Raw genomic sequence first — 5,987 nt, 5'->3', positions numbered from 1 at the left:
GAGCAAAAAATTATTTTTCACCTTTTACCTGGCTAAAACTATGGAGAAGTGGCCATAAGGCATTAGCATATGTCACTGAAAACACTAATTTTAAGATCCTAAATATAAATATGAGGTGATATATAGAGGGAGAAATATTAAAGTAAAAAAATTCTAAGATTTAAAGGCATTTAAATAAATTTTGCTCTTCTTTTGTCATCTTCACTCATAACAAAATAATGGAATTTTGCTTGTGAGAAAATGGAAGAAAAACAGGAGAAAAAATTGCTAAATCAATTTTCAGCAGCCAATCTAATTCAGGTATGTAATTTTTTTCCTTCAGAGGGAAAATAGTAATTTTCCATGACTACTTCATTTTATTCTTTTTCAGACACACAGTTTTAGTCAATATATCAAGCACCACTTAAATTACTGCTATTGCATCTGATTTTAAATTTTATTTTTAACAATAGGACCTTAAATTTGTATAAAGCTTTAGAGGTTTAGGAACAATTTAAACTCTATTTATTTCATTAGAACCATGAAGAATTCCTCTGATAAACTTAGCTGCAAAATTATTCATCACATTTTGAAAATTAGAGCTCTTGAAATTATGGACTTTGTTGGATCTTGTAAAACACGACCCCAAAGCTGAACTGAATGGAAGGGGCCAGGACCTGAACTTGATGTGAAGAGAGATGAGGCCAATGCTGAGGACGTAAGGCTAGCTGTGGAGGCAGAACAAAGCAGTCAGAAAATGAAGCGATGGGTGGCAGATGAGTGGCCAGGCGATCAGTGGACTCCATGAGGATCCAGGTCTAACACTAGGGTGTTCCCACAATAGATCATCTAGCAGAGAACAAGGAAGCTGCCTGGAAAGACACAGAGAGGTGGATTCCATCCAGACATATATGAGGACAGAGGCACATCAATGGAACCAGGATTTAGTACCCCAAAATACTCCATCCTTGGGAACAAAAGATTCCAGAATTGTGGGGCTCTGAAAACAGATAGACAATTCAGGGATGATGATTGGGTTCCCAAAGCTGGGATATAAGGTCTCTTAGTGAATTTGCTACAGAAGATTTTTAAAGGTCTACCTGTTATTGGGCTCTAAACACTTCAAATCCAGCCTCCTTGTGGCAGAAAGAGGGATCATTCTCAAATGCAAATCTTAATGTCTGAGAGCCTTTAATGGTTCCACAGAAGAATGTTATCACCAAAAAAAAAAAAACTTTAAAACGGGATTTTTTCTGTCTTGCTCATTTCTCATTTTCTGCCATGGCACTTTATATTCTAGCATCATTTCATATTTTAGAATCTTTTTGTTATTCATCCCATCTGCCTAGAAAATCCTTTGCTTCCTTTTCTGTATGACTATCTCTGTCTTCTGTCCTAAAACCATGGTTTTTAAAAAATTTACCCAACAAATATTTATTGAACACCCACTATTAGCACTGACTTAGAATCTGAGGGTATAGAGATAAATAAGTGAGGCTTTTCAGTCCTAGAATTTCATGGCAAAGTAGAAGGGAAGGTAGCCATTACAATTCAATGAAATATAGCTGAGCCATTACGATTCAATGAAATAGTGGTACTATTGTTAAAGAATATTTTTTTAAAGAAACTATAATCATCACTTTCACTTAAGTACACAAAGAATGTGTAACAAAGATTGTATTTGACTTATTAATTACTGAGTGAACCAATAAGATGGTATAACTGATTCAAATGGAATACAAGCCCATATTGAACTAGAGCTGGAAGAGGCGAGTTTGATCTCAAAATGGAGGGCCACGATCCAAAGGAACCAGAGCAGCTGAGAAAACTGTTTATTGGTGGTTTGAGCTTTGAAACTACAGACAATAGTTTAAGAGAACATTTTGAGAAATGGAGCATGCTCACAGATTGCGTGGTGATGAGAGACCCCCAAACAAAACGTTCCGGGGCTTTGGTTTTGTGACTTACTCTTGTGTTGAAGAGGTGGATGCCGCAATGTGTGTTCGACCACACAAGGTTGATGGGCGTGTAGTGGAACCAAAGAGAGCTGTTTCTAGAGAGAATTCTGTAAAGCCTGGTGCTCAACTAACAGTGAAGAAAATTTTTGTTGGTGGTATTAAAGAAGATACAGAAGAATATGATTTGAGAGACTACTTTGAAAAGTGTGGCAAGATTGAAACCATAGAAGTTATGGAAGATAGAGTGGGGGAAAAAAAGAGGATTTGCTTTTGTAACTTTTGATGATCATGATACAGTTGATAAAATTGTTGTTCAGAAATACTACCCTATTAATGGGCATAATTGTGAAGTGAAAAGGGCCCTTTCTAAACAAGAAATGCAGTCTGCTGGATCACAAAAAGGCCATGGAGGTGGATCTGGCAACTTTATGGGCCGTGGAGGAAACTCTGGATGTGGTGGAGGTAACTTTGGCCATGGTAGAAACTTTGGTGGTAGAGGAGGTTCTGTCTTTGAGGTGCATGTAGCTACTAGAAGGCCTGCGATAATTTACCTGCACATCTGTCCTTTCATTGCTTCCTCTAGACTATGAGAACAAGTCTACTGTATCTTTCCCCAATTCCCAGGTCAAGTCCATGGTGAGTGTAACATAGCAAAGGTTTACTGAATGGCTCAGCAAATGTCTTCCACAAGTAAGAAACCTGACACAGGAACACAGGATCAAGACTATGGTGGGACCTGGAGAAGAGCTCATATGAATATTGGGTGAGAATGCCTCAAGTCCTCCAATGAGAGAAGATTGCGCTTGCATGAGCAGCAGTAGGGATGCTGGATTCTGGCTCCCCCTAGGAAGCAGAGCCTGAAATAAGGAATCACACGGAGGTAATTTATATCAGAAAGTGATCTCAAGGAAGTGGAATTGGAAACAGGAAAGAAGAAAACACTCTTGAATCAGTCTTGCCTCTTGCGTAGGCAATTGGAGCTCAATCCTGCCAGTACCCTTGAGGAACTCACAGAATACATTTTCAAATTGTCCAGTGAAAAATAGAAGAAGCACTTAACCACTTCCTCTCACTTCCTTTGGTCAAGGTTTAACTCATGGGATGTAAACTCCCTCAAAATTCCAGGCTGTGCTTGCAAAAGTGGGAACCTTCAATGTCTCAAAGAAACCCTCAAACAGAAAGCCAGCAGTGCTAGATGCCAACCAAGGGGCTGTCATTTGACACTGTTAGGTAGCTGGTTGCAGCAACGATGGCTAAAATAAAAGGAGAGACAGAAAAAGTGCTTAGTCTATAGCTATGTTATTGCAGGCCAGAATCTTCCAAAGTTAGGATTATTTCATTTTCTCCACCCCCAAGATGAAAACATTTGGCCCAGCCCAGAAAGAAGATTTGATTTAACAGGAGACCCAAAAGATGCCTTCAAGAGCCGGAGAAAAAGGGAGTGTGGAGGCTGATTGGGCTCAGTGCACATCAACTCTGGAATCCACAACCTGGCATCCACAATCTTTACCACTCGCCAGTTACACATTCATGAGAAAGTTTTATTTTCCCCAGTCCTCTGATTGTTCATACAAAACTGCAGGAATAATCTACTTACCAGTCTCATAAGCAAGTTGAGAGATGGAAATGATATAACAATTATAAGAAGCGTTAAAACAATAACAACCAAACTAACATAATAGCTAGTTATTATTAAGTATTTATTGTATGTCAGTCACTATAATCAGTGTTTCGTAATCCTTAAAACTGAACTGGAATTGGATTCTGTCTACCTCATTTTACAGATGAGGAAACTGAGGCTTGAGGTTAGATAAGAAAGTCACACATGCATGCATGCACGCACACACACCTGCATGCACACATGCATTCCTAGTAAGTAAGCAAGTAGATATTAGAACAAAGCTACCAGGCTCCAAAGCAAAGTGTTTTTACAGCGATTACTTTCCAACTTTTTTAACACTCTCTGTTTGTGTGAAAAACTATATACATAAAATAAGGCAGCAGGAGGAGGCGGAACGGCCATCACTCCCTCCTGCAAAGTGACTCACTGCAGGTCTCTCCACCTAGGCTTCTCATGCAACACTGGCTTGGGATAACAAGGAAAAGGGATGAAGCAGTGAAAGTGGTTGATCGGTGGGGTCTACAACGTGGAGAGAAAGTGATATGGCTGTAGTGCATCTGGATCTGCCCAGCTTCTTTAAAACCACATGTCCCACAGCCAGTGCCACTCACAGCAGGCCTCCCATGCACTGTTCCTGTGTTCTTGTGCAGTCTGACAGTTCCCTGCCTCTCTGAGCATCTTGATTTTCTTCTCATAGTCTTATGTCTGACTTTCTTATCTCCCCATTTTTTGCCTTGCCTCACCTTTCCAACCATAACCTTGGCATAATTTTTTAACCTTCTTTCAATCATTTTCTTATTATGCTCCAAATTCCCCATCTACCTTCAGCATTTTACATTGAATACCTATCCCACCAATTCTAATATAGCCTCTGGAACCATCAACCTCAGCTTAGCACCTTATTGGGAAAGAGGATATCTTATTGATCTCTTGGATAAAACACAGATTTTATAGGGAAAATAGATTCTGATATCACACATTTCTTCTTGGGACATGGTCTGGTGCCTAAGAAATATTTTTTTCATTGAAATGTACCACACCCAACTGTTGGCCAGCCAATGGATGAACCCCATCCAAATGTTTTAAAAGTGTTTACCAATGCACCTAAGGATGCAGTTTCTCTTTGGATCATTCAAGTATGTAGCTTCTGGCCTGGACATGTGATAAATGCTGTCTATTTCTGGTTCTAAGGGTGATTAAGTGGTGATGAAGATGGTAACAGGGACTGTCAAATTGAGAGCCACAACATTTCACACCTCCTATGATCGCTCTTTGAGAAGACGAAACAGTCTATGGGAAAGATTTAGATATCGGTTTTCTATCAGCCCTCAACACTTTGCTAGAATGGCAGTCATGACCAGCAGACATGAAAGGTCTCCTATTCCTGCCCTTATACGTCCTGTGTATTCAGGCTTGAGAAAATGAGTAAACGTATTTAGGAGGATGAAAGCCAATATTCTCAGTAGTAGTGAAGGTAGTTACAGAAAAGAGAGAGACTGTAATATATCCTGTGGCAGTGTTGGTTGGAGATTAATATAATCAGTGTGAACACAAGGCTCATAATCGATATAGATATTTGCTAGCTCTGTTGCTAAGTGAATCTAGAAGTAGTGTTACACTATTAGCAGTGAGTATACCTAGTGCCAGGGATCCTTGGGTAAAAGACTGATTGTACGACTAACACAGGAAGAGTAAATGATGAACCTGAGACATGCTGATGAGCCAGTGCATGCTTAAAAAAATAAATAAATAATCATGGAAACATACCAAAAAGAACCAGGGAGCTAGATTGAAGGGTTTCTAAATTTGGAATAATTTGAACATCAAAATAAATAAAAATAGTAATCGATTATACCCATTAAACAGGATAATAATCCATGAGTTCATATCGACATGGATGGATAGATAGATGATTGATAGATAGATAGATAGATAGATAGATAGATAGATAGATGACAATCCTTCTTTTCATTAGACTACTAGGTAAATATGAATGAAATGATGGATTTAGAAAATCATGGGTAGTAAATCTGGTAGGTAAATGTGTGATGACAAAATATTTACCTACTGTCAAAGACAAAGTAACTCCCCATAAATTTTGATGTGATGCACTGAGAAGTGAGATGATCACTTCTGGGATATTTCTGCCAAAAAGATATAACCTGAATCCAATCATGAGGCAATGCCAGACAAACTCAGACTAAGGGGCAGTCAAAGGCGCCACGCTCAAGAAGACAAAGAAAGGCTGAAGACCTAACTGTTTCAGATGAAGGGAGATTAAAGAGACTTTAGTGTGAAATGTATTATTCTGAAGTGGGTCTTGATCAAAAAATAAATAGTTATAAAAGATGTTGTTAGTACGATCAATGAAATTTGACTATAAACAGTGGATTAGGTATTACTATTGAATCAATGTTAAATTTCCTGAT

The 5,987-nt window shown here is 38.7% G+C and overlaps 1 pseudogene; it reads left to right on the top strand.

Annotated features, from left to right (window-relative positions):
• The first annotated feature begins 1,765 nt into the window (after positions 1 to 1,765).
• On the top strand, positions 1,766 to 2,527 carry LOC129088512 (heterogeneous nuclear ribonucleoprotein A3-like; annotated as a pseudogene).
• The last annotated feature ends 3,460 nt before the right edge of the window (positions 2,528 to 5,987 follow it).

The sequence above is a fragment of the Pteronotus mesoamericanus genome, unplaced genomic scaffold, assembly GCF_021234165.1.
Source record: "Pteronotus mesoamericanus isolate MK-2021 breed Mesoamerican mustached bat unplaced genomic scaffold, CSHL_Meso_final scaffold_54, whole genome shotgun sequence".
Classification (NCBI taxonomy): Eukaryota; Metazoa; Chordata; class Mammalia; order Chiroptera; family Mormoopidae; genus Pteronotus; species Pteronotus mesoamericanus.
Note: the sequence above shows the minus strand (reverse complement) of the source record. Positions and strands in the feature narration are given on the sequence as shown.